The sequence below is a fragment of the Anas platyrhynchos genome, chromosome 7 (genome assembly GCF_047663525.1).
Source record: "Anas platyrhynchos isolate ZD024472 breed Pekin duck chromosome 7, IASCAAS_PekinDuck_T2T, whole genome shotgun sequence".
Taxonomy (NCBI): Eukaryota; Metazoa; Chordata; class Aves; order Anseriformes; family Anatidae; genus Anas; species Anas platyrhynchos.
In genome coordinates this window covers 25,781,453-25,801,932 of record NC_092593.1, presented here as the reverse complement: position 1 = coordinate 25,801,932, position 20,480 = coordinate 25,781,453, and the positions used below count along the sequence as shown (strand labels likewise).

Genomic DNA, 20,480 nt, shown 5'->3' with positions numbered 1-20,480 from the left:
CTGGTGTCTGACAGCATTTTCAATCTGTTTACATGTCTGGAAACTTAGAGTTAAAAAAACAAAGAAACAAACCCACTGTCCCAATTCATTTTTTTACACTTTCACATTTCACATAAATTTTTCCAGTCATCTTTGTGAAGTTAGCTGTTATCCATTTCCTTTGACAATTAGCAGTAAGCTAGGTGTTATCAACAGAAATTTCCCTCTGAATGTAGAGGACTTCTGCAAGGTATTATTTTTGCCTTTGTCCTCTTTCCAAACCTATAAGCATTTACTCAGCTCAGTACAGAAAAGACAAATGGAATAATAAATCATTGGATAATAATTCCCAGTTTGCTGGTCAGCCCTTGCTTTAAAAATTGTGTTTGAATTTATTGCTCCATCGTGCCAAAAGAAAAGGGGGAAGATTTTTTTTTTCTCTCCATATAACAAGAACATCATGGGCAGCAGCAGCATTCACTTGTCCGCATTGCTCTGCCAATGTGCTTCAGCGCTCTCCCTGCAGGAGCCATCCCATGTGTGAGATAATGTGTTTATCTCTGTAGACGCTAATTCTCAACTTTTTTAGACAGCATAAGTGAACAGCAACTCTACCAATTATTTGCAGCAACTCTACCGATTATTTTCACTCCTCAAACTATGTTATGAATTTTCTTGTTCAGGAAAGCTACTCAGATTTGTTTTATATAGACCAATGCAGGCCAAATTAAAATGATTGCAGTGATATGAACTGAAACAGTGCTCTAAAGTGAATATAATTTTCTATTTCTGCATGCAGTTGGAATTTTACAGTATGATTTTCCACTTAATCAATTACATTCGGAATTATTACTCATATTTTAGAAACCTAATGAAGTTACTTCCTATTTTATGTTTCTTTGCAAAAGAAAAAAAGAGCCACTTTTTTTTTTTTTTTTTTTTTTTTTTTCCTGCAGTCTGTATTATCATTCTTTATTTTTCATCACAAAGACAGCTTGTTTCCACATCAGCTTCCCAATTGAGTGCCCTTTTTGGTGTGTTTAATTAGATGACTCCAGACAGCATGAACTACAATAAGCTTAAGCAACATCAGCAGCTGATGGCATTGTGTTGCCTAACAACTCCAGAACAGTTTCTCCAATTGTGCTGAGTTGCCATAGTAATATCTGCCCACTGCTGGTGGACTTGCTTGAGAAATTTAAATAAAAACAACTGTCAGACTAATATCGTGGCAGATGCATTAGCCTCAGCGACATCAAGAGACTCAAAATTATTTCTGTCACTAGAATACATGAAGCATAATTTTGCGTAGGATCACCTGAGATATGCATTTTTTGCAGGCCCAATAGCCTGGTGCTTTCTCTCAATAAATGTAGTTATATAGAATATGAGATGGGCACAAAAAGTTCACAGAATTATTTTTTCTCTGTGACACCACCATTTCTTCATGGCTAACTTTGACCATATTGGAATCTTAAATTTCCACTTCATTCTGTTAAATATTTCAAAACTGGACACAGTATGAGTATCATATACTGCTCTGGTGTAAATGCAATGCAGCGATAACTTTGACTCTGTAGTCCTGTAGGAATGGCTGGCAGAGCTTTAGTCTCCCCAGTCAGTACAGATTTTCATTTCCTAGACCTCTCTTCTCTGCAGATCAACCCCTGACTTTGATTTTTTTTTTGAGGACTTCATTGGCCAAACTTTGAGCAATGAAACATTTTTAGCATTGAAAGATATAAGTACTATTTCTATGCCTAGATTAAGGTGCTTCAGGTATATATGTAATGCTATTAAACTGTGCATAATTCACCCATTCGGAAATGCTTAAGGCATATAATCTGTTCTTAACATATAAACTATGAAAAAACAGTTACCCTATAACATCAGAAAATGAAATTCAGAAGCTGTTTTTTATGTTGTGTTTCTAAAGCATGCTTCCTTTCTTCCTCTTCTTGGGATGTAACCATGCTTTATTCTATTTATTCTTCAATTTGCTGCACATATTCCTGAGATAATATAATTCTCCTTTTTATCAGTAGAGTTTATTGGTAAAGGGGAGAATGTTTGGATGTGATTAAAAAAGACCTTTTTATTTTAAAATGCCTCTGAGTTCTGAGTACTTCCGATTCTTCCCACCTCTTCCATATTTTTCAAATACTTTAATGTGTATGCTGAAGTTATAGGGTTGAATTTTTCTGTCCTGGAAAGCTAATGTAGCAAACTTAGGCCAGTAGTAATTATTAGCCCATCTGTTTTGCTTCACCGTTCTTTTCAGACAGAAAGAGGAAAAAAAACAAATCACTGTCTCCACAAAAGATGCTGGAGCCTTTACTTTGCATGCATATTTCCAGAGTTGTTCCATTTAACTTGATGGAATGACAGATCCCTGTCCCCTCTGCTGTTTTGTCTGTCTGTCTGCTTATATCTCCAGGATTAAAATTCAATTTAGTCAAATACTTGGGTGAAATGATGCTTTAATTTGGTCTCCCTAACAGATTTTTTCCTCTTCTTAGCAGAAGCTGTTTGCTTTTCTCAGTATGGTCAGCAGCTATGCTATTAAGTGATAACTGACATAGGTGTCTGTCTAGAGCCAGAATGTCAAAATCTCCATTTAGAAAGTGTCACATTCTGCCATCCCACTCTGCCTTAGCTATCCAAAATTAAGTATGATCAGAGTGGGGCACTGTGTAAACAGACACGGCATGGAATATTAACTGGTTGCTGATGATGTATTTGCTGAGCAATTTGCAGGCTATCATTCTGATTAATAGAAAAAAAAAAGCTGTATCTATGGAAACAAAGTGTGGAAAATAGCTTTTATGCCTGAGGAATGCTCAAGGAAAATGGTTAGGTGGTCTTAAACGTGATAGCAGATGTCTTCTTAGCAAATCTCAGGGCATTGCTGATATGAATAGGGATGTAGCAATGAGTGGCACATAGAATCCTAATGTTGTGAAGCAAAAAGAGAGATTCCCTTTTATTTAAGATTATTTATTTTTTATATTATGCTTCTATATTTTTATTTTTATATTTATTATTTATTTAAAATTATGTTTAAAATTATTTAGAATTGTAGAACTATAGAATATCCTGAGTTGGAAGAGACCCACAAGGGTCATTGAGTCCAACTCCTGGCTCCACTCAGGACCACCCAAAAATAAGACCATGGGTCTGAGAGTGTTGTCCAAATGCTTCTCAAACTGCAGCAGACTCGGTGCTGTGACCAGTGCCCTGGGGAGCCCGTCCCAGTGCCCGACCACCCTCTGGGTGCAGAACCTTTCCCTAGCCCCCAGCCTGACCCTCCCCTGTCCCAGCTCCATGCCGTTCCCTCGGGTCCTGTCGCGTCCCCAGAGAGCAGAGCTCAGCACCTGCCCCTCCGCTCCCCTCCTGAGGGAGCTGCAGGCCGCCATGACTGCGATTTAAGAGCTCTCCATTTATAATAAGCAGAGAGATTTAAGTTGGCAAGGAACAAACAGGTTAGTTTTTTAACTGCATTCCGGTCACTTTTTTTTTTTTTTTTACTTCCTGTTGCTGCTTTTGTGAATTGACAGATCCAAATTCAGGGGATGTCCCACTATAAGAGTTAGATCACATTTGCTGCTAACAAATTGCACCTAGATACATTCTAAAAAATTAAAATGGCTTCATGGGGATAAAAAATATAATCACACCAAGTTTATCACTGCTTCTACTTTTTTGAAGAGTCTCTATGTGGAACTTGGACTTCTGCCTCACTTCTTGCTGTAGAGCTAAGGAAGCATGCACCTTTTATTCTTCTCTCTTTCTTTCCCATTTTATTTCCCTGGCTAAAAGGTGTTGGCCAACAAACAATAGTTTAGGTAAAGCTCCTGACATAAAAAAATCTATCCTTGAAGTTGGCTTTTCCCCAGGAGATTTCCTCAGCATATTGGCCTCTACAGGTTCCTGTCTGATCTGCTCAAAGCTTATGTGGCTGTGCGCCACTGTCACAGAAAGTACAGGAAACATCTGCCTTCTTTCTATGAAAAATATAAATAGGTGCCTGAGTTTCCTTACTGGTTCTGATATTGTTGATGGACACGGAGGGCCATAATCACCCCCAGTTATGACCTTTCCATTTGTATTAGGCACTTGTCTTGAGAACACGAGCTCAGTTCCATCTGGATGAAAGTAAGTAAGATTTGCTCCAGGAGCACACACCATGCTTTCTGACCACTAAGGGCTTCTTGATCTGAGGGTCTAGGTCAGAGTTTGTCTGGAGGCAATCCCTCTGACACACGTGTAGTGGAGACCTCATGCCCACAGCTCTGTAGATCTACTCCTGCAGTCTCTTACTGAGGGAATTAGCTGAGCCGTGAGGCTGCAGCAATGGCATAGCTGTCCCCGTGGCATGGCTCTGGGCAGGGACTTGTTCCTTTGGAGACAGAAGGGGCTGAGGGAACAGGTGGGTTTTCTATTCCACTACCTTCACTGTTTCATCAAGCAAAAGTATTTAGCAAAGTATTGTCATTGAAGAAGATTATGTCAGAAAGGAATATTCAATTTAGCAGGTAATATTAATATAGCTTATTTTATAATTCACATCCTTTATTGTAAGCTGGTTCTAATGTGGAGTCAAAGGACTTGCCTATTGATTTGTTTGAAGGAAAGGCTTCAGTGGAAGAATAAACAAAATCTTGTTTGGTGTACCTTACCTTGGTCAGCATTAAACAGGATGCAGATCTGAAATCCTCTGTCAATAGTAATTTCTAAAGGCTTGGGGTAAAGGCAAAAGAACGGAGCTTTACAGAATGTATATTGTGTGGCCTGGTTGTTGCAGGTAGCCTTGGGTGATGTGAATTATTTAAAAGGGAATTTTATTTTACAGTGGTAGAAGGGGAGCCCAAAGCATGGTGGATAATTCTGTGTAACAGGAGCAGAAAGTTTTTTCAGTGGACAATTGTTCCTCAGGGGCCAGTAAAGATGCCAGAGTATGATGCAAATTATAACAAGCTTGGTGGTAGCAAAGCCCTGACACTGTGTGTGAAACCAGCCCTTGCTCATGCGGGGACATCTTGCAGCCATGTCCCTTTTAGATTGTTTGCAAGGTTTGTTGTCTGTGTAAAATTCATGCTCCTTGCCTCTACTTGGGTTCTAAGTGAAAAGAAGCTACTGAAAGTGAAATACCACCAGGAGCAACCAACCTGGGGAGCTTGTCCATGGGTTCATCTTGTGGCCAGAATGGCAATGCTTGCTTAGAGGTTTTTACAGTGAGACCATGTAAAAGCAGTGGAGCAGTTAGTGGGGAATTAAAAGTGAGATAAAGGGAAGAAAAAAGAAAATGTGACATAATGTAGAAAACTAAAATAAATGAAAAGGCAGTCAACAATAAATATTTAAGATATATCTTCAGATATGTTTGATGCATAATATATTTGAGATATAATGCAACAAACCAAACATTAATAGCCAAAATGTACATGATGATATTGGAATGTTTTAATACTTTCTGAAAGCGCATGAAAAGCCTAAAAATTCAGACATTTTAAAACTGCAGTATAAAACTGGTATTATCACTGGATTGATGGAATACGAATATTTATTTGCTTGAAACTGAGCTCAGTGAGGAATCTGAGCATATTGTAATAGTTCTAGCTGAATTTGTACCTCTTCACTATGTGTCAAAAGAATTCTTTACACAAATTAAATATTTTAGTGGTTAAGTATTACTCTATAACTTATAGGCAACTGAATTTGGAAATTCACGTAGAGGCAGTACAAAACGATACAGCATCACCTGCAAAACCATGTGTGAAGGGCTGTACTGTGCTTTACCTAGGTTTGAGCAGCAAAATGCTCCTAGTGGATGGTACAGCACAGCTTTTCTGCGAGAAACACATTTTATTTCCATATAGTTCCAGATCTGATAAGATCTTACAGGAGTGTTTCCAGGTCTTTGGCAGAAGCTATGCTGTACGCAATCTGGAAAGTCCGATGTCTGCAGAGGTGTCTGGGCCTTCCAGACAATACTGGGTTTGTTCTGCAGTGGGATCCTCCTGGAGAGGCACAAACTACTGATTCCAGCGGGTGAGGCAGGAACATGGAAAAGCTTGGTGAACAATTCTAATGCAGTGACTCCTTAGATTTCTCACATTCTTTTAATTTGAGAATTAAGAGAAAAGAAATCACCAAATGTAATGCATGCCAGGTTGCTGTAAAAATGCCCTTTTCATTTTGGCATCCAGATGTCCCCTCTCCCTCTTTCATAAACTTGTCAAGGAAAGGTTGAAGATAACAGATAATACACCAGCAAACCTATGATGGAACATGTTTCACTTCCATTTAGTAATGGGCAGAGAGAGGCATGGGGAGTGTAAGCGAGTTAGGTGAGCTCAGAGGGGCAACCTGCAAAAAACCAAACAAACAAAAGCAGACCATCCCTCTCTAGATTCTCAGGCTAGTGCACTTACAACAGCAGATTTTTCCAGCATGCCCATGATTAAACCAATTTCATTGAGAAGATAGCATCACTGATAACATGTGCAAATGAAAATGATGAAGTATTTGAGGAGCCTCTTAAAAATCCTCCTGCTAAAGTAATAGTGCTTCTGTAACAATGGACAGAGGCCAGAACATTGCTTAGGTTCTAGGAAAAGTTTACATCCTAAGTATATAAAAGAATAAATGACAACAATGCAAATAAAATAGTGACTACAATTTTAAATCTACCAGGTAATATGACCAACATACTGATTTTTTTTTCCCCTGCATGTGTGAATTACATAAGTCCTTTCAAAAATGAAGCACAACAATTCAAATTTTCCAGTTCAGTTCTCTGGATCAGTGACTTTAGAGAAGTTTTATTAAAAAAATAAGACAGCAGAACATATTCTTAGGATATCATTTCTGTTAAGTAATTTTTCTCAGAAGTTCCTCAGTGTGTGTCTCTATCTATCTGTCTGTCTGTCTAGCTAGCTGAATTATAGTAGTTTATTGTTGTCAAAATGTGTGATACTGGATACTGGTAAAACATACTGAAAATATTCATCTGCAAAAGCCATACTTCAAGAAAGGTGCACTTTTTTTTTTTTTTTTTTAATAAGAATGTTGCTCTTGTTTGCTTTTATTGATAGTACTGCTCTAAGAGGAAAGGAAAACTACTTCCTTGAATGTTGAATATATTTCCTTTTGTATTCACATAATCCAAAATAAGCTGTATTAACTGACATGTTTTATTTAGCTGCCTTTAGTAAATCTGTTAATAAATCTGAGATGTAATTTGGAAATGGAAAAGTGCAATTCCTTCAAAACCTCTTTTTATCAAGGGCAGGAAAAAACAAGAAAATAAATATAGAAAATAAAAAGATGTTAATCTTGGAATTTCATTTGCATGCTTAGTGTCTATGGAGAGACAAACTGGTCAGTTATGAAATCACAGCTTACTTAAAACATCATTTGATTGAGTAATATTAGAAAGTTATTACAAATAAAGAGGAATAATCTTCCATGTTTTCTCAAGTATGAGTGGATACAGGAAGCATCCCATGTATTTCTTTTAAGTTTTCCTCATGGGCTTACAACCCCATAGGTTTCCTCATGCCCAAGTTTCTGTGCACCAGAATGAATTGTTCGAGATGTATGAGTGGCTTGAATAAACCAACTGAAAATAATAACATAATTCTATATTATGAATCACAATAGAAAATGGACTTTAAAAGAATGGACTCAAGCAGAACATGCCTTTGTGCACAATATAGGAAAAATATGCAAATGAAACACTTACTGATTACAGGTATGCTCTTTGGGATGACCTGAATGAGTGTAAGCATTTTTTTTTTCTTTAACAGAGGCCTTTACAGAAGGCTACATCTTGCACCAATTCAAATAAACATCTGTTTATACAAAAACTAATGTGTAATCAAGCCTCAAAACACCACTTCTGTGCCATGTAAATATCCTTGAAAGTGCAACAGTCGCCATTTCTGTCACAGGGAGTGTCCTGCAAGTAGTTTGGAAAGGGAATGTGGAATATACTGACGTACATCTCAGATATCGTATTTTATTATTTGTGCTTACTTGCTCGATTTTGCTGTGTGCAGCTGTTTATGATATTAGGATTTATTTTCTTTTGTCAGATTGTTTTTTCTTGCACAATATTTCAATGTTGTCTAAGTACTTTTACTCATAGAAAAAATACCTAATGATTTGTTTAGAAGAGAGGTTCATTTTATCTTTGCCTTGAAGATTTAATGTTGAAGGGGGTGCAGGGCAAGTGACAGTTCAAGTCATATTTTTATGTACTGTGCACAAAGCAAATAGCACTTCGTTGATTTTACTTCACTGCCACTTCTCACAGTACTGTGTCATCACTCAGTAGGTGCACCTGTTTGTTCACTTTGCACTGATAAAACAAGTATTAACTTTTTATTCTCATTAAATCTCAGCACTGTATTTGTAATGTGGCTGTAAGCAGATAACAGTTTTAGGGTGCTCATACAGGTGATTACGCTTATAAATTTAGTTGTAACTGCTGTGAAGTCTTTTAGGATTTTGATCTGTAGTTTTATTGGATGTCCATGCTGCATTTAAAGGGAAAGAAGGAACTTCTTTCAGGTTTAACCACTGAAACTTCTTTTAAAATCTACTAATTTTAAGGCGAAGTGAACAGTGCTCTGACACATTGACTATTAAATATTCTGCTCTGTAATAGTGTGAGCAAATGTTATCTCCATCTGTGGTCTTCACTGAAGCCTAAATAAGGGAGATACTACATTGAAGAACATTTTGAATATGATGCATTTGCTGTTGTAAAGGCCAAGTTTATGGCACTTTTGTATTGCAGTATTAGTATTTGGAAAACATGAAGACTATTCATTCATGTAAATGAGACTGCAGCTGAGGAAGAAGGAAAGAATGGCAACTCTGTAGTTAAAATAAACATGGATAGAGTGTCCCATAATACATTTAATTTGATGTCTTTTCTTTTGAGGATTTTTCTCATGTCTCTGTTCCTTCCCAGTTTTAAATGCCTTGTGACAACAAGGTGGTCTTTTATTTATTTATTTATTTATTTTTAAATAGAAAACCATCAACAAAAAGCAGATTTATAGGTCCCAATTGTAATGATTTTGGGTACTGGTACATCACAGAGAAACCAGTCCCATGCAAGCACACTGTGCAATTCTGCACCCATACCAGTGTTCCTGCAGAACCCTTGCAGCTAGCCTTCCATAGCCACAGGAGAAACATGTTCATAAAGTGGCACATGAAGGGGCTGACTTGTTTCATCGTAAATATTGAGATATATTTAAAGGGCATTTCCAAAATTGGACCAACTAACTCCAAAGAATTCCTATTTTCTAATTTTACAACAAACTAGTTAGATGATTAATATTGATGACAGAAACATTGTTACTATGATATTGCAAGGAGCAGTCACTAAAATACTACTGGGATGATTTTTCTTTTTTTTTTTTCTTCCTTTTTATGCTGTCTGTAGAGTCCAGCTGCTGCAACTCCTAGCACAGAGATGCTTTATGGCTTCAGAAAAACTAGCAGAAACATGGGATGCCGTTTGCACATAGCATCAGGGTGCTGTGGGCAGGCCAGCTCACCTGGCATGATGTGCCCTGCCTGTGGTGCTACTGCACAACTGCCACCGTTGTGCCTGCTTCTTGCTCTCTTGGTGACAACCTTGAAACAGCCACTTCAGGCAGTGCTGTGCTGGTGGGTTACGGGCCTGCAGTTCATGCTATCAGCAGGCATTTGCCTGCTTGAGCACCTTCACGTGGATGTTCAGGGATTTCAAATCATTAACTTAAATATTTTGATGAAGTATGCCCATAGTTACAGCTTTCATTCTTTGCTTTTCTGAAATTCAGTGTGTAATTAATGCAAATTTTGTTTATCAGTTAATTAAAAATCCAAAATATTGTTTTTCAATTTTTTTTTCTCCTGTTTACGCTTTTGTTCAGCAAATGGATTCTTGGCTTGGGACCAAATAACTGTGTTTTCTATATAATTAAGCACTAAATGTACATATATGAGAATGATGAAAATGAAAGGAATAGGAGGATAAAATGCAAAGATTTAATTTCTTAAAAATGACTGTCAGTTTTGTAAGTTCATCATTATTATTCTTGATGCATATTCTTAGCTTTTAAAGAAAATGCCAAGTCTGGTTAGAAACTATTTAAAGACCATAAATTCTTCATTGGGGAATTCTTTTTTGACTTAAAATCCATGTTATTTCTAGGATTTTGAAGGCAATTTATATACTGGCTGGCAGGGAACAGATTATGGGCAAAAATTATCTCTGCATTACTGTGATCAGAGTGATGAGTATTTTGGTTTTGTCTCCTGTTGTTTGTTTTCTTTGCCATTGACAATTTATTTTTCGGTTGTTTCTTTTCAATTTGAGCTCCTCAGCATGCCTACAAATATTTTGTGGCATCCTTTGGGATGTCATGGATTTGTACTGACTTTGGATTACGTTTATTTGTACTTACACTGAATCTGCAGCGAGTCTGTTGAACATAAACCTTGCAGAGCTTTTTTTTCCCCATTGCTTTTGTAGCATTGCAAAAGATCTTTCTTAAGCTGCTGTCTTCATCCATATGGCTGAAATTTTACACAAATTGAAAAAAAAAAACTACTTCAGAAAATATGGATAGATTATGAAAAGCTTGCAATATTGTATAATTTAAACAATTTCAGAGAAAATATTTTGTTTAATCCACAAGATACTAGCTATTAAAAGCATGTGGAGAATAAGAATTATCAGAAATTCTGAACTAAAACAATTCAACAGAACAAAGTACTTTTTTTTTTTTTTTTTTTTTTTTTTTTACTTAAAAAGGCCACATTTATTGAAAACTTACATCAGTGCCAAGTGTAACTTTGTTTGTGCAGCTCTTGGTGCCTTGGTCTGGTGTTAATTTACTGTGTAGGGCTACACAGTAAACGCTGGCCATCATTTCTGCTCTTCTGCATCATTTTGTGCCAGAGATACAGCCCTTTTATCACATACTATAATCTTTTACATTTGCCCGAGCTTTGTTGGATACTGAATATCTCAGATTCATAAAGACACAGATTAAAATAATAAACTTTGCCCTACAATGACTGATATGAAAGTGCATTAGAAAAGGGCTTAAAAGGATGTACTTTACTAACTTCACGTCCTTTGTGCCTGCTGTGCCTTAGCAGTGTACAAGCAGGCTCTGAATTACGGGTGGGGGTAAAATGAACTGCAGTGGCCCTGGTGAACGTGCCCATTTATGGCCTACTATCAGGGCCCTTTGGCTCTGCCCCTGGATTTCATTAAGTAACAAAACACTGCCTCGCACGCTTCCTTCTGCCAAGAAAACCGTATTTGGCAAACTTGTACAAGGTGGGTGTTATTGTCTTTTAACATCCTTACAACTTTCAGTCTGCAGGTTTTAAAGCAGATCAGTTGTTTCTATACCTGATGCGGTTGAGCTTTGTTATCTGAAAAAATAATTTGGACTTTCTGGGCTTTATTTGCTTTCAGCAAAGACTATAGTCCAGTTTAAATGGTTCAGAACAAACAGATCAGGCTTGCTTTTGTAGCTGAACCTGAGCTATCATCAGGAGCTTTCTAACCTTCATGATCTCATGAGGAAATCTAAACATCTATGTCTTGTCTTCTGGTGTTTCTTCTGCGTCTTTTTTTAAAAACAAACAAACAAACAAACCCATGTCATTACTGCTGTTGGCAAGGGTCGTAGCTAAAGAAAATTTCTACCCTTTTCTTTATTAGGAAGTTATGAACAGAGACTGAAGATGGGTAATGGGGAATAAATTTTTTATCAAAATAAGAGTTCCAGCTAGTTTAGGAAGTAGTTGTAATGTGGGAAGAATTGTTTTTATCTGCTAGTAATTGTGTGAAGCTGTGTTGAGAGATGACACTTATTCTGTTAAAAGAAGAAACAACCATGTTTGCCTTCCCAGTACTCATTTTAACTAAGTTCAATGACTTTGTTAGCACAAAAGTTTTCAGGCATATCCACAATCTAAAAAAGGAGTGTATCTATTATTGCATCTTTCACTTTTTTTTTTTCTAAAATACCATTTGGTAATGTATAGTCAACTGTGATGTTCTTACAAATAGAAATTTAATTTGAAGATCTTTATTGATTAGGAAAGTAAAATTACAGGAACACACAGAAGTAGATTTTTCTCTGAAGAGCACTGCCTTTTTTCAGCGATCAGCCTTGAAGGCCATGTCCACCCTGCATAACCTGACATTCTGAGTGAAATAGAAAAACATTTTTGCATTGTCTCCAGACTTCAGGTCTAATGCATAGGAAAACATTTCCAGATAAAGCTCCTGGATTGTAATTCTCTCTTTAAGTTTTTCTTTGGACTGTTCGTATTTGTTTAACACTTGCTCCTATGAGGGAAGGAGTTGAGGAACTAACGGAATGAAGGGTTTTTATATTCGATGGCACCTTTATGGGTTTATTATATGGATGTTTCAATGTAACTGAAAAGCATGCTCAGATATGTTTAGAAATAGAAATCCTAGGACCTGTACAAATATGCATGAGTAAGGATTAATGAACTATTATATAAGTTGCCATTCAATTGATTTGAATAAAAAACAGCCTGTGTTTTTTTGGTTTTGTTTTTGTTTTTTTCATGCAAGCAATATTTTTTGCATAAGCAAATATATACACTTGGAGCTCTGTCAGTCCCCAGCAAATTCCAATGTGGTCTTTTGTGAGATTGTAGAGTGCTCTGCCAAGTGTACTTTCAGATAAATTGTCTGAGCAGATAAATTGTCTGAGCCAGAGGTTCTCCCCAGCCTGGATTTTCCTGTGCTCTATTCTGTACTTTGCTCATCGAGCCATACCTTTCTGTTCAGTAGGAAGTACATTTTCACCATATCAATATATCAAAAGTCATCAAATTGTGACACAAAGCATATGTCTATCTAAAAGAAAAAAGTGAATTCAGAAGAACTCATATCTGCACTGATGCTTCTTTGAAGTGCATAAAAGCATAAACCATGACAATAGTAAGCAACATATAACAACCTAGAATCTTGTACCAAGCCAGTTTAACATACATTTCATCTATCCTTAATGCTAAGAACTGTTTACAGAAACCGTATTTGGTTAAGTTACTTTTTATTGTCATCAGTAGATAATGTCAGTCAGATGGCTCTGAATCTGCAGAAGGCATTACTTTTACTAAGGCTTCACTGAAATTAAATTTGGAATTTGAATCAATGCCCAGGAATGATGTCAGCTATAGCAGATTAAATTTGCTAAGGTCTCTTCATTTTAAATGTGTTTTTAAAACAAAGCAGATAATTCTTCCAGGCTTTGGCCTTTTAATGTTTTAGCCTTTGTTTGAACTGAATAGACCATAATATTTTGGGTTATTGAACATTACATTTTAAATGTATTTTGTATTGCCTTTGCATACAAAAACATGGATTTCATAGATGCATATATTTGAACAGTAATTTGTAAGTAGCAAGACATTCAATATTTTATCTGTCTTTTGCATGCTGTCATAATTGTGCTTTTATATTTTGAAGGAATAAGTGAAAGGAAAAGCAGAGAAATAATTACTGATGTGAGGATTGTCTTGTACTTATCTTCAGAAATCAATATACAAAATGCTTCTTCAAATATTTAGTACTGAAGACAGTATATAAGACATAGGAAAATGCTTAAATAATTCAATTTTCTGTCTCTGAAAGAATTGTGTATTAGATATGCCTGGTCAGGATTTTGTGTTGTTGTAACAAGATAACTCTGCCTTTGTTCCACCCGGTGATATGTTTATGGTCTGAAGCCTGAAAATTGCTAGCCTTTTTATTTTTATCTGACGTTACATTAATAGCAGCTGTCATTATTATTTATACCTTAATGTTATAATTGAATCAATGGCATCCTGCAGCAATGAATCCTGCAGGTAAATTATATAGTCTATATCCTGCTATTGAAGAGAAATGTGAAGTGTGCAGATTTCAAGTACTTTAAAATAACTTTTAAGTAATTGGAAATACAAAGTGCCAGCTTGCAGCAGTGCAGAGTACAGCTTTGCCAATGTAGCTTTATCCACAGTGGCACTCCTTTGCTCCATCTTAGACTCCCAGAACCCTGGTTTTAGTTGATAGGGACCTCTGCAAGTCAAGCAGTGAAAGCCTAGATCAAGGTACTCAGGGTCTTGTCTAGACCAGCCTGGAACCTCCTAGGACGGAGCTTCCACAGCCCCACTTCCAGCTCTCAAGCACCCTCATGGTAAAAATTCTTTTAAAAATATTGGAATTTCTCATTTTCCCCCTAGCACCATAATTCTTTGTTTCTTTTTGCCTCCATTCTGTTGACATGCACCTCGGAGATGAGTCTAGCTCCATCTCTGTTTCCTTTGGCTGGGTAGCTGTAAGCAGCAATAAGGTCTCCCTTAAGACTTCTCCAGGCTGAGCTCTCAAGTTGGAGGCTGAGTTCTCTTGGCCTCTGCTCATACATCATGTGCTCCAGAGCCCTGGTGGTCCTTTGCTGGACTTATGTCAGTATGTCAATGTCTTTCTTATTCCAAAGAACCCAAACCTGGACATGATTCTCCAGGTGTGGTCTGACAAATGTCAGCTAAGGGCTCAGCAACTGTGAAAAGGCATGGGAAATATTTGTAATTCTTAGGAGGAGAACTGACAACAATTCAACAATGATATGCTATTCTGTAAATCTGCAGCGTTCTCACATATTAATTTTTGTACGGATAGCATGAAACTGTGAGTGGGATGGAGAATGTGAACAGGAAATAATTATCTAATGTTCTTGTAATGGAAGAATTTAGGGATAGCATGCATAGCATGTGTTACACTTAAAACATATACATGACAATGTATTTTCTGTAATGTGTTACTGAAGTGTACAGCAAAATTGCCCCAGGATGTTGTAGAAAATAATGAATAAATGATTTCAAGAGAGCTTTAAGGGAATTCATATTGAATGAATCTAGCCATGGCCAGGAGATGCACTATCAAATGCAATCCCTGGCTCAAAAAGTCCCTTGTTTGGGAAAGTGCTGGAGCAGGCTCATTTTATGCTTAGTTAATTTGTTCCCTAGCTATGTAACATTGGCTGTTTCTGCAGATAGGATATTGGCCCGCAATAATCAAATCAAAGGTCTTGATAGCCCTGATATTGCAGAAAAGGGGCTGTTTTATTGAATGGAAGGAAGATATTATTAAGGCTGTATCCAGCATTTGAGTGGTCACAGTAATATTCTGGCATGTTCTTCAGGTCCCACTTGAGTCATGATTTAGTGTAAATGTTTGCAACAATTTTAGAGTTACAGCTCAAATAACGTTTTTATTAAAAGTGTAAGAATAATAACTGGTGTACATTCTTTCTGTTTTTGGGTGTCAAAATGTAGTATCTTTACTTAAAAATAGGATCACAGGAGATATTTCCTGTTGTGTAAAATTCCTGTCCCAGCCCATGCAAAGGTCTGTGCCACTGGGTGGCCTCTGGCTTTGCAGCTCCACTTCATCATTTGCATCGGTGCTGACACAGGCAGCAGCCACACAAAGAAAAGTTCTCCAGGCAGGGAGACCTCAGTGGGAGCTGAATCAGGCCTTATCCACACAGAGGAACCGTCTGGTCATTTTCTCAAGCAAAATCCCAAAGCAGAACACCTCAGTTTACACATTTGTTAAAATCAGTATGGGCTTACCAAAGTGTTGCTGTTTTGTTTTATTTTATTTTATTTTATTTTATTTTATTTTATTTTATTTTATTTTATTTTATTTTATTTTATTTTATTTTATTTTATTTTATTTTATTTTATTTTATTTTATTTTATTTTATTACATGTCCACTCAGGCTATTGATTTTAAATGAGAAAAGGCTTATTGTCCAGCTTTTACTTATCTTTTAGTAAAAGTCACATACATAGTCTGATGGATGAGCCCATCAGTATTGGACGCTATCAAACAGATGGTACTTTTGCTAACCAATAGGTATAAATTCCAACACCCCCCCCCCCCCTTTTTTGCATGAATTTCTTCTTTCTGATGACCATTTAAGTTACTTCCCAGAAAACAGCTGTGGCAGCACAGAAAACAGAACTCTTTGAGAGCTCATCTGGGGCACTCAGGCTGATTTCACAATGGAGATACTTTAACAAACACTGGGAATTGTTTTGATCATGTAAGAATGACAAATGCACCATTTTGTGAGGGATTTAAGAACTCTTTTTCTCTCTTTTTTTTTTTTTTTTTTTTTTGATTTATCAAACACGATTGGAAAATGATCTGCAGGTATGAACAAGAGTTAGCAGTGAGGATGTGTAAGGCAAAGAAGGAAAATAGAAAAAGGATGCTATTATTGGAAGCTGGAGCTAAAGCAGCTGGAAATCAGGGACAAGGCTTTTTAAAATTATTTTTTAACGAACAATTAAACATGAACAAGTCAGAAACAAGTTGGGTTCTTTCTTACAATTATATATTACTCTAAGCTTTAAAATAAAAAAAAGTCTTTTGTAAAGATACACTTCAACAATACTATTGCTCTTGAAAGTGATGTGGAATTCATCAAATTGGTGTGCTAATTCGTGCGCAGCACTGCATCTGGCTGGATGAAGCAATACACTGTTCAGATCAAAAAGCATGCATTTATACTCAGTGCTATCCATAGATATTTTCTGAATAGTCAGAAACAGAAATATTTTCATTTTGAGTGAAGTACAGACTGCTATTTGTTGCTGAAGAGTTTCTAGAGTTGATAGCATGGATATTTTGAGGACACCCTCTCTCTTTATAAGAAAATGACTGCATTCCATTAACAGAACAGAACATTTGATTTTACCAGTCATAAGAATTCTCCTGCAAGTAGCTGAGCATTCGTGTGCTTATAATGTGCTTTCCTGTTGCTTCTCTGTGGGATCCTCCACTCTCTTCTGTTTTTATAGGGTATTTTTGAATATCTCAACCCAAGCTAACTGAAACACGTTTTTTAAAAAATGGAAATAAGGAAGATACAAGAGGCCATCTACATTTCTGATTTCACATTGTTGTCTGTTCTCTTCATTTCTGATTTCACATTGTTGTCTGTTCTCTTCTCAAGCTTTAGAGAAAAAGGTTCCATTGTCAGCCTGGGTATTCAGCTCCAGTGTTTTTCACAGCTGGGGAATGCTTCTTTACTTCTAGCCTAAACTGTGCTTGCTACAAATTAATCTGATTACTGTTTCTGCCACCCAAGTAAATATTGATAAACATTGATTATTTTTGGTTTGTTTTTTAGAGATCACATCCAATATATATATAAAGTATTATATCTTGCCAAACTACTCATTACAGTTATTGTATCATTTCTTTTTGCTAACTTTATTCTTAACTAACATTCATCTGTACTCATGCAATTCCTTATTCTTGTCCATATCTGGACTTACGGAAGTTTACACACACAAAATAATAGTTTGGTGCCTAAAACTGGATAGCAGAGTTCACCTGAGGCTTCCTAAAGGCTTCCTGTATTTTGCATTTGCTTGCTTATAATATGAAATTTGTACATTTTATTTTATTTTATTTTATTTTATTTTATTTTATTTTATTTTATTTTATTTTATTTTATTTTATTTTATTTTATTTTTGTGGCAGGTAGACTTTGAGGACCTAACCTGGTAAGGTAGCTGTCAGATCAAGCAGAAATTTTTCAGCACTTTTCCCGTCAGTAAACTGATAAATCCATGTTTGGTTTATGCTCAGTCTGTGTTCTAATTCAAGGACAACTGCCTCACTGTTTTATTAAAGATTTTTATACATTTTTGAATGCAGCAGCAGAAGGAGTTCACTCCTCCAGCTGCCACAGCTTGACACAAGTTCCATTTGAATTAACCTTTTTTTTTTTTTTTTTTTTTTTTTCTTATTGGTAAGAGGTTCACAACTGTTTACATGTGGTAAAAATGCTCTGAAATAACACTGATGGAGATTAATGCCAGCAGGAAGCACATTCAAGGAAGTGGCAACTTAAATTCTAGTGATAAATAAACAAGCAAAAGGAAGCAAAATAAGGCAGCCCAAAAAGGATCCTGACGAGCTCAGCTTTATAGGGCTTACTCTTCTTTTATAGTCCTTTTTGTGAGTCTCTATCACAAGTACAACTTCACCAGCCATATCAAAGTTCAGTCATGGGCTTTTGTAGCTATACGAAGGCAGCAGATAAGTCAAGAGCTGCAGTGGTGGCTCTCAGTTCCCACCCCACCTGCAGTCCTACCTGTGGTTGTTGGATAACACCAGCTGCAAAAACATTTAAATGAAAACAGACAGTGGTGTAGTAGCTACAGCTATTCCTACATATATAAAAAGCTCTTTTGATTTTACATCTTCTGTAGGATATATATACTTGTGGCTAATGTACTGCTCCTCCATGCCTTTGCAATTCAGCATAGTTCAGTCACTCCTCTGGCCTCAGGTTTCAACCTGTAAATGTGAGTAGCTTTGCTGGTCCCCACTATCAGGAAGTCTTTCTACAGATGTTTAATATCCAATTACTCAAAGGTCAATAAAATATGAATTAATAAAGTAGATAATTAATTTATGCTTTTAGAATCTGTCATTCTAAAGAAGTCCAATATTTAAGAAAGAAACAGTTTATTTTTAAACTCATTATGTTTGTTATGGCTTTGATTTGAATTAATACATTTCTCTTATATTTTGTTTGGAAAATATATTCAAGGACATTTATACCAAATCATGGGTTGAAAAACTTGACAGAGGGATATTTTGCCAGCACAACTTTAAAACTTCCCTAAACTTTACCTTTACACTTTGGTTGAACTTGCCTGTTCCAGTGATATTAAACACAGTTAAGTGATACTAAACATCTGACTGTCAGCAGAGGTTTGCTCTTCTCATTAATCTTGTTGCATGCTAGACTGTTGAACTAAGTTTTAAATGTGCTGCCAGTTTTTACCATCAGTTGAATACTCCAATCATCTTTTAAGATGTTTATAAGCTAAAAGCTGGATTTCATCTTGCTGGAATTAAGGTTAAAATGCACAATATGTTAACAAAAGACCCTTCTGAATTCAGCAAGGATTTCAAGTAACGTAGCAAGTCCCTGAAGTGCAGAGGTTCTGAATCAGATATTCTGAATTTTGAATCAGATAATACTGTGCGTACTCCAACACTGTCACGTCATGTATTTAATAATATTCAATTTTCTTTCATACTGACTTTTAGGGATTATTAATTTTATACAGATGGAAATTTTGAAACTAGATGTGTGAAAATTAGGGTTGAATTTGTTGATTTTCTCAGGTATCTTACATACCTGTTGTAGCTTTGTTACTATATAACATATTATCCAGGTCAAGTTGAAGGATGTGGGGAATATGTTCTTAGCTCTTTGCTAGGTACTCTTTATATATTTATTTTTTGTACCATGTGTATACAGTACCAATGACTCCATCTCTTGTTAATTGAAGCAAATGGCATTTTGCAAAGGTTTTATGAAAGATTCCTTCTTAATAAATCAAGGAAGAAAACTACTGATTCTACAGATACATTTTTTTTTAACTTTAAAATTATTCAGAAATATTTTCCTACATCACAAGAACCACTTTTGTATTGAATATATGTAAGAAATACCATACTTCTCTCACTTAGTATTCTATTCCGGATGATGGTCAGGAGAAAATACTTAGAAAAGGAATATAGCAAAAATACTGTATATAAAGTAATCCTTCTGTAACACGTTTTTTTTACCTTATGATATTCCACAGCTTGTAGACATCTTAAGCTGGAGGTTGCATCTGAACTATTTTGTTAAACAACCCTTGTTGGACTTGCACTGAATGTATTACCTAGTCCTTTTGGCATTAATTTATACTTTTGGTCTTCCTTGATGTATAATTCCATGCTTAATAATGCAGCTCTGTTAAGGGTAGAATCCCTATATTGCATTTTCAGTCTGAGATGAAGAGAGGTTTTTCTTCTCTGCTGGCATCTGTTCCGTTATAGTCTTTTATAAATATCGAGAGACATTTTCTTGTTGCTATGGTCCTGGTGGAAGTAATATATAGCTGAAGGGAACAATTTTCTTGTTTTTGTTGTAGAGTTGCTCAAAATGGATGCTTGAAAAAAACCTCTTTAGATAATAGTTAGCTAAGACGACTTCACTCCATGCTGTATTTGTCTACACACTTATTGCACCATGGACTAGTTATTTTCTTTGCCTCTGATGTAGTTCAGTGGGATAAACTTGCAGATGCTTTGTCAAATCTGGTTTGCCTTCTTCCTTTTATTCTGTTATCTCTCTTTCTCCAGCTGTATGCCCATACCAACTTGGCAGTTCATTTTCCACAGTCCACCACAGCTTTTATATTCAAGTGACTTCTACCTTACCATTATCTCTTCCATGCACGGTTATCAAAATTATAGTGGCTTCATGAATACTCCTAAAGAAGAGATCAAAAATATAGGAAATGTGATAAAACAATGTGCTCTGTTAGGAGCATATCTAACCCAGAACATTAGCATTTATTCGACAGCT

At 36.2% G+C, this 20,480-nt stretch overlaps 1 protein-coding gene and 1 long non-coding RNA gene across 6 annotated transcripts in view; one reads left to right on the top strand and one right to left on the bottom strand.

The window, feature by feature from the left end:
- PDE1A (phosphodiesterase 1A) overlaps positions 1-20,480 on the top strand; it is a 221,846-nt gene that overhangs the window by 42,891 nt on the left and 158,475 nt on the right. The window lies entirely within an intron of this gene.
- The window catches only part of LOC106016158 (uncharacterized), a 50,001-nt gene that overhangs the window by 1,763 nt on the left and 27,758 nt on the right, over positions 1-20,480 (bottom strand). For both annotated transcript variants that reach the window (XR_011810701.1, XR_002400752.4), the window contains exon 2: positions 19,694-20,385. This is a non-coding gene — a long non-coding RNA (uncharacterized lncRNA). The remainder of the gene's footprint in view (positions 1-19,693; positions 20,386-20,480) is intronic.